Consider the following 9,437-nt stretch of genomic DNA (forward strand, 5'->3'; position numbering starts at 1 on the left):
ATTCATCTGCCAAGCCTATGAACAATGTAGTCCAAGTATATTGGATGAGCATATGATAATATTTAAGATTATGAACACAATAAGTAATTTGGGGGCTATGATTTGTTGATCTTGCTAATAAATTGTGGATGGTTAGCAAGGTAAGTCAAAACAAAGAGGACACATGTTTAAATCCTTGCCTTCTAAAAGTTAGTAGACCATCACAAAATCCATATTCCAACCTTTTACCCACTGAAGGCATAACAAAATGTCCCATCCTTTTGTGCTAACAATGGTTATAAATTCTGTCCATGGACATTTTGTTAAGAACATGACAGAGATAAGCAGATTTCTACCTGACAGTTCACCCAACTGATGCACCACTTTATGGGTACAAGCGTTTCTTCTATGATAGAGTCATGAGGCCCTCAATTATCAGTCAAGAAGGATTTGCCATAATATCACATTGATAATTGTCTGCTGATCTCCTGTTGTGTCACATCATGCGGAGACAGTTTTTGTACAGCTATACATCACAGTGGTGGATCTTCGGTGGAGGCACCCAGCTAAATGTCCTTTGTAAGTAGCACCATTCATTATCTACTTTACTTTTCAAGGATGTTTCTTTACAACCTTCTTCAGTTTTGCATTATTTGTCTCTGAATCTATATATAATTCTTTCCCTGATTGGCATGTACATATATATATATCCATCTACTCTTGGTATAAAAAAAGTTCATTTAGTTAGATTTAATTGCACCGACTATTGCTAGGTAGAGTGAAAATAATGCCCATAAAAGTAAATTTTTAAGGATCAGGCATATATTATGTTTAAAACTATAGACTATTTTAACAAATATGCATTTCCTAGGAAATATATTTTCTCAACAGATTCCAAAAGTAGGATAATGTCAAAGTGTCTATATCAAGGACCTTCTGCATTGCTGAATATAATGAAAAAGTATAATTATGTGGGAAAATAAGTCCATTGTGAGGAAATAGTCTATAATTGATGGAGTGAAAGTTTAGAAGAAAACCCGTTAAAGAAAAAAAGACATTCATATTTTATGTAAGTGATTTTCATTTCATGAACTGAGCTGCAAAGCAACAAAGTGTTATACACAATGTGGATTTTGCAATTGCAATGGCAGAAAGAGAATGAAGGGAGAGTAGGTAAAAGACATATCAGCAAATGGTTTGCAGTGTACAATAATTCAGTGAAACATATTTCTATGTAACTAGAACTTATTTATCTCATTATATCGTGAAAAGGAGTTCTTGTATTAATGAATAAAGTGATTTTTTTGTTCATCCAGGGGCTTTAGTTCACACTACCCTCAGTCTCAGTTGAAATCTGTACTGAATATCAAACTTTGCAGTCTTTTACAGACTTTTGAGTCCCACTCTTATGTCATGTTGTCTAGAAACAACAACCAAGAACCAATATCTTTTTGTGCATCCAGAGGCTTTATTTCACATTTCCTTCAGATCAAGTTACAATGGGCTTAGATTATGAAATGTTGCAACCATAAGTTAGGTGTGCATTGCCTTAGGTCTGGAAACTATTCTTGCTGTTTATATTCCTTCCAAACACGTTATTTACAATTTTAGAAACTCTATGGAAAATGTATGGGATTCCGATCTTACAAAAAATAGCAGGATTCTGAAGAAATAAAAGTTGTCTGATCAGGAACAGGAGAAATACAGAAAACGTTTATGGCTGTGGTCAATCTGTTAGATCATTTGAAATATAATTGGGAAAAAAATACAATGTATTAGGTCAAGACATTTAAGGATTATTTGGTCAACCTGTAAAAAAAAGAAATCTGTGTTACTATGACTGCAAATCATATTGCAGTGTAAATAGCTTTCCAAAATTATGCAATGCTCTAAAAGAGCTCTATAGAATGTCTCAAGAACGCAGATACCTCAATAAAGTATCAAGGGTTCGATAGCAACAGCAGTTGTATTTTTGTGAGGGGACGATGATGATGACAGATGCTGGATTTTTATCTGCATCCTATAAAATTTTAAAGATGGTGAGAACAATTGTTTTCGAGCTTGAATGTACCTACGCAATATAGTATTTGTTAATGGAGACAATGGAGCTCTGTCAATTCCCATCTATTTTAACTACTGCATATACTGCTTATATTTCCTCTTTGTGCCTTCTACTCTATATCACCAGATGATGTTCCACCCATCCTTTATTTTGCTGCACCTGTTGATGCAGATAGTCTTTGCAGTGCCTCACTGCATCTGTAACAATTCATTAACTGTACATGAAGTTAAATCTAAAATACACTGTACTGTAGCTACTACCCTGTGAATTGCTGGTTTGTGATCAGCACTGTAGCACTGTGGGTATATCTTTGGTGGAGGAACCCAGCTGAACGTCCTAAGTAAGTAACAGAATCATCACTGTACAATATTTTGAAGAACTGCTTTAGTCTAACATACATTTTCCCCTATATTTTTCTATTTTCATTACTTGAATGTGAACAGATCTTGCTTATGAATGTAACAATTCATATTTCTAATATTGTATCCACACTCATAGCATTTTGATATGTAATTTTGACTGGTTGCTACTAATTGTCATAATTTGCATTTTTATATTCTTGTATTCTTCTAGGATATTTATTGTCAGAAATCTCTGTCTGTTTTACTATTAGCAATCTAGAATGATATTTTGATTCTGTTAGGTAGAAAGTACTGTTAGCCTACAAATTGGCATCAGCATTTAAAAAATATCTTTAAATACTATTAATACACAGCAGTTTCTAGGGACGTACTTTGAGCTTTATTATGTTGCTGCAAAATTGATTTCCTTTTGGTTTTGTGAGAGATTGAACTCACACCTTGAACACAGTTTCTTAAATTTAGAATATTTTGTGTTCCATCAGTCTAGTTAAAGGTGCCAAAATGTTCATATCCTATTGATTTCACTCTACCTAAAAGCATTCATTTGCAAATATGTTAGTCATTCTTTTCTCAAATAATTCAAAAATTGGACTACCAGTGCCAAGTCTAAACGACAGAAAGAGCATTTGACTGTTTGGAGATTGTCCTACGTCTAGAAAACATTTAATATCATCCTTATGTTGTAGAAACGCTTAAGAAATGTTACACTATATTCTAGAAAGAACACTGTTCTTAGGAAGAACTAGAGTAGGGAATAAAACAGCTTCAGGTATTGGAAGCCAAAAGACTGTTTTTGGAGTTCTGTATCATAAGTTTATTGAGAAGCATACAGCCATCAATCCTAAATCTAACTCCAAATGCTACCCTGCATTTGGCTGGGTTTGTGCACAGTCTTGTGGCACAGTGTGTTTATCTTCGGTGGAGGAACCCAGCTGAATGTCCTAAGTAAGTGACAGAATTAATATCATCTACTTTGACTGCAAGTTAATATTTTGTAAAATAGTATTGGTTTCCTTATTTTTCTTTTTTACCATCTGCTAGTATTAAGATATCCGCAAAATATGTTGGATCTCATTATGTGTTGTCTAGAGAAATGATCGGGTAATGCAGCATCCAGTATTACTAATACTATGGTGTTCAGTATTAGCTAGGTGCGGAAATAATGTATAGTTATAGAATTATTTTCTAGTTATAAGACATAGCATGTAGAATCAGTGTTGTTTGCAGCAATGCCTGCATGTTTAATTTTTTACAAGCAATATTCATCGTTCTTTTCCCTTTCAAAAAGTAAATGATAAAAATTTCCTCAGGTGAGAGTTTTCAAATACATCTCATGATATTCATTTTATGCATTTCTCTGCGCAAATCTTGACTTTTGCCAAACTTGTCATTAGGATGGAAATAAGTAATTCTCATGATATTTTTTATAATTCCATGTTTACTTAATGTGCTCAGGAAATAACATTCTATGTACTTTATTGGGAACAATCTGTGATCCAATGACTAATTAGGCAATAGGTCACTAGTTATCCCTTGGTTGGTTTTCTGGGTTCAACAATCAACCAAATGATGGTGTCTTTAGTGGGATAGTTCTTTTCGTTCTGCCTCCAATCCCTGTCTAATTTTAGAGCATTTAAACATAGGATAAATGCTGACAAAGCAAAATAAATATACCTGGGGATCTTTTTCATGTTTATGCTGCCCATTTCCTCTGACTGGATTTCTACTGAATATATGTTGTTTATCTTTTATCATCCTTTTTGTAATAAGCTAAGATGAAGTGATTTAGTGCCCCATATTGTTATTAGTCAACCTCAATCTAAAGTGCAACATCATTAACACTAAGACAACTGGTTGTTTGCAGCTATGTCTATTCAAACACATTTCAAAAATACATATCTTTTGAGAATGTTTAATGTGTTTTCCTGTATTCAATATCTACTGAGACGATATTGCTTTTTGTATTCTAAAACATATATTTTTTAATTTCTTGGATGCATTTTCTATTTTTAACAGCATTTATCCTGAGTTATTCCACTTTACAAAAGAGATAGAAAAGGAAAACCAGTTTAACTCGGGACATTTCAAATACATGTAGTATTTAATGGACTATTCAGTAAATTGAATAAACTATCCCAACAACTATGATTTGATATAAACCCTACCAAGTTCTTTGTATTTATTGAGTTTATAATACAAATGAAAGAGCTACCATTTGGACCGTGTTTTGAGCCCATCTAACAGTTGGAAAAGTTATAGATATCTGATAATGGTAGAAAGTAAAGATAATATATTGATCATTTAAAATATTGCAATATAGCATTGCATTGACTTCAAAGTTCTCTCTATGAGAGTTCAGCTCTAAACTTTTGAAAGTCTTCATTGACTCCATATTTTATCTTCTAAGGCTTGTGAAATAGTTAACACTGAATAACAACTCTTATTATTGATATTGTTGCTGGAACTGCAATATTCTAGCATAATCCTAGAAAACAACCCATTTTCATGTTTGTTAATATTGTTAAATATTGCACATTATGAATATAAAATGTGAGTTGCTTCCCAGTATGTGCTATGTCAGAAAGGAAACTTCATCTGATTGCTCAGTTTTTAGGTCAGTCAGCTCCCATGAACACCTGCAATACTAAATTTCTAAATGTGCTACTGTAGCGAGATAGCTTTGCACTAAGCATAGCACTTTGACAAAAAATGTGTGTGTAGGTACAAAATGGAGCTGCCAAAGTTCAAACCCGTTTTGAAGTTGTAAAGTTCTGTGTTTCAGAATAAACCTTAAATCAGTTTTTTTGTACCAACACCTTGTGTCAAATGCAATCTTCTAATCAGCTTTTAATAATACATCTTATTAGATCAGAGGTCGCTCAGCTGCCGGATTGCTTTTAATGTTCTCTAGAAGAGTTTGCTCACTTTTTATTTAGCTGTTCAATAATCCTTTTCTTTCCCACAAAAAAGAAATACATTTTGTATTTCTAAAAATGATTGCCTGAACAAATTGCAGCAAATTACCATGTTGTAGAAAAGCAATTGAATTTAGGGAAATATAGGCTGGTGCTGGAGATTAGCCCTCCTATATCATTCCTAAAGTGCAACTAAACCTGTGTTTCATTTGGACTTGGGATGCATACATATCTTTTTAACATTTATTTCAGATACATTATTTGGATTGTCACTCTGTGTCCCCAGCAGCACCGATTGTACTGCTACTGCTAATTAGTCTTAGGGATAATGACAGACAGTTTTCATACAACCTGATTATGTTTCTACTTCTAGAGCATTTTCTCTCTGAATTTCTTTTATGAAATTCAGATCCTCACATGCATAAAACACATAACTGTTCTGAGACACTATGAAAGTCTTTATTCAAACCCATAACTTACATCAGAAGACAATCATCTCAAACGACTGCTGAAGTGAAGTTTTCACTTCAGATAATTCTTTTGCCAAAAAACTATGTTTTTCATGCTTTATTACATAGGTCAGATGATGCCATGATATTGTTTGGTCTAAAAACCATTTAGTAGATGTTACAGACATACATCCTGATGGAACATTTCAAAAATATTCACTGGTGGACAATGTTTCCTTTGCAATTGCGCTTGACAAAGACAGCTAACCAAGACATGCCAAAACTAAATACTTATATTTATCCCAATTTCTGACAATTTTCCTACTTTTCTTGCAGCCGGTGAGACAAAGGGTCCTACTCTGAGCATCTTCCCACCCTCTCAGGAGGAGGTAGAAAAAGACAAGTCCACTGTGGTGTGCCTTTACCAGGACTTCTACCCGGCCTCTGTGGATGTGACCTGGACAGTTGGTGGGCAAACAATTACCAATGGAGTAGAGAAAAGCAGAGCTACTAAACAGAGTGAAAATAATCTGTTCATGGCCAGCAGTTACCTTTCTCTGCCCACCACGGACTGGAGCACAAACAAGGAAGTTACCTGTCAGGTCACCCACCAGGGAAAGAGCTTTGCAAAATCTGTCAAGAAATCAGAATGTGTTTAATGTTGAGCACCAGCTAATTGCCAGTGAAAGTTGAGTCAGCTCCTTCTAACGCTTTGGTGATGTATAGTTTTTTGACCTGCAGCATTTTTACGGTAAATAACCTACAACTTCCATGAGAAGAAGCACATTAAATGCTGGTGTCAACGTGAGTCATTACAAAATAGTCTCCACTGTAATCTTTCATCAATCATATTCAACATTTAACTTGTAATATCTCCTTTTCAGGAAGTAATTCAACCATTTAAGCCCATATGAACCATTAATGAGAAACAGCTGATCCATTCTGTGGCTCCTTTAGTTTCTTTTGTATTGTCAATAAAATTTGTGTTTTTCATCACATAATATTTTGAAAATGTATTTCTTTCTATTTTGTAGTTAATTTGTTTGAATGTGCATTAATATCAGAGAGTCTATGCTGTTTAAGTGTCCCTGGTTTTCCCTTGACAATGCTGAGCAACTCAGGTAGATTAAAAAGTGCAGCTATTAGTTAACTCTAATGTCTCCCTTCTTCAGACCAGAAAATAAGACCCCACTTATCTGACACAGCGTAGATAAGATATCATTCAAATCCAATCGGCTCCTTCACCCACTCTAATTTATTGGTATTGCATCTGGAAATCACTCCCTTTTATTTTAGTATGCACAGCACATGGTTAAACAGATAGTTGTAATCAAAATTGAACTCCCTTAGGTAGATATCTAGATCTAATGACAGACTAAATGTTAAAGTTTTCTTTGTCAAAGCATCTTTTGGTGTGAGACTCATTGCGAAACAGATGTGTTTCTGTTGGATATTTATTTGCTTGCATGAATAGATTGATTAATGAATAGTACAAAGATTTTGACAACAGACGATAGAATGTCAAAGGTCAGTTGTAGATAATATTGAAAATTCATGATAGATCCAATAAAATTATTGCACAGCTTGGTGACTTTCAAAAGTGCCATATCTTAAATTATCGATCATACCTAACAGCTCAGTGACTGTCACATGTTTTGACTAAAAGTATGTGAAACAGATTACAATTTCATGTTTCAAATATCTCACGATATACATATCAAAACTTGCTAACTCTTCTAAGAATAATGAGGCTTATAATGGAACATGTTTGTTATTTGACTTAGGGGCAATACCTGGAAGGTGCTATCTATTCAGAGAGATACACCTCGCAATACGTAACATTCAGAAATTCATTACAATCTTTGCAATATTTTAACCAGTATACCGATGATGATCTACCACAAGTTACATCTATTGCTTTTCTAAAATCAAGGTGTTTTTTATTAAGGTGATTACTGCACTTTATGAATATGATCTTACACAAAGAAATATAAAAAACACAATGATGAAATAGAAGATTGGGACCGATGAAGAGGCGACAATGAAAATCCTCAACTATATAAATAAGGTCATTCTGGAGACTGAATTGATTAGAATAGTGTGCGGTCACTTAGAAAAGCTTAACGTGTTAAAATAGATATTAAAAAAAGGGGATCTCTTGAGTAGAGCAGAGCAGAAGAGAAGTGTAGAGTAAGAATGAAAAGATATGGCAGAGGAGAATAGTAAATGTAAACAGAGGTGAGGAGTGGAATAGAAAGAGGAAGAGAAAAATGGGCTTAAGAACCCTGAGGTGAATGTAAGCTCTGATAAGGATTAGCAGCATAGCTAAACTGAAAAGCAAGTAAGAAAGTGTAACTGAAGAATGAAGGAAAATGAGAAAGAGAAGACTGTAAAAAACAAGGGAATAAGGTAGATGAGGAAATTGGGTTTGAGAGGTTGTATGATATGGGAGCAAGAGGTTGTGTGAAAGAAAAATAGGTGTTGGTGAATGAGTCTGTTTCCTTGAGTACATGGTGTGGAGAATAACACAATATACCACAGGGAGTAGATAATCTGCAGAAAATGTATTATGGTCTAAGTAGGGAACCAAGAGTAACACACTTGAATCTTCACCAAATGAGATTGAGACAAATAACCATCAAAATATAACCGTCATTTAATTGCTCAAACTATGATTACAGATTTTTAGGCAATTGTAAAGAGTGTGTCTATCTTTTTCTCTGCTTTCGGTTTTCCAGGACTACAAGCCATCAGTGAAATATTAGCCTCGATTTGCAGTGGGTACATGTGCTAAATCTTACAGTTTATAGAGCAAGAAGAAGCCCATGGAAAACAATCCACAAGTGAATTCCATTAGTGGATTTTGCTTTAGTGCGACTACTTCCAGCACATATGTGATAATATTTCAATAGTACACAACTTTAAATGGGGCCAGTAACATGACAGAAGCACTAATAATTGGTAGAAATATAAGTATTTTTATTTTGGTTGTATTTAGGAGGCAGCCCATATTGTTTCATAAGAGCACTAGATATGAAGTTGCAGCCCACATGAACCAGACATAACACACTGAGTTTAGGATGGTATGTAGGTAAGAAAAGTAAAGTAATGATACACAGGATGTAGCCTGTTTTACCTGTGCAACTCTTGCCTTTGGGAATAGATAGGAAGTACATGCAAGTTACAGTAAACCTTTCAATATTCTATACATTTATACTAAATTAATACATTTTTCACACCATAAAAAATTACAAAGTCAATTGGTGGATCAAACATGGAACATATGAATATCTACAATAAAGGATTCTTAAAGAAGGCATTCAACACTAGTGACATTCAGAAAGGGCTCATCATCTTAGCAGTTTGTCAGGGATCAGATACACACTGCTCACTTTGGATATCATTGCTGCCCTTGCCTACGCATTTTACAACACAGCTCAATGAAAATAGTATTTAGGATAAATTTGCCCTCTAGATATTTATTAGATGTAACTATCTGTTAAAATATCATGATCAGAAAAGTGTGTTTCCTTTCTAAGTCCAGGAAATTAATTCTGATATTCCTTCAACTGTGACTATTTGACAATCGCCCATAGGTGTTTAATTCAAGAAGAGCACCACTACTAGATATGGACTTTTAGGAATAAGAAAACCCAGCAGGCATCTGGGA

General features: G+C 34.3%; 1 long non-coding RNA gene across 1 annotated transcript; it reads left to right on the top strand.

The window, feature by feature from the left end:
* Positions 1 to 124: 124 nt before the first annotated feature.
* LOC138266423 (uncharacterized) lies at positions 125 to 6,768 on the top strand. The gene is made up of 2 exons (XR_011199513.1): positions 125 to 558; positions 6,104 to 6,768. It is a non-coding gene; the product is annotated as an uncharacterized lncRNA (long non-coding RNA).
* Positions 6,769 to 9,437: the final 2,669 nt, after the last annotated feature.

The sequence above is a fragment of the Pleurodeles waltl genome, chromosome 11 (assembly GCF_031143425.1).
Source record: "Pleurodeles waltl isolate 20211129_DDA chromosome 11, aPleWal1.hap1.20221129, whole genome shotgun sequence".
Taxonomy (NCBI): Eukaryota; Metazoa; Chordata; class Amphibia; order Caudata; family Salamandridae; genus Pleurodeles; species Pleurodeles waltl.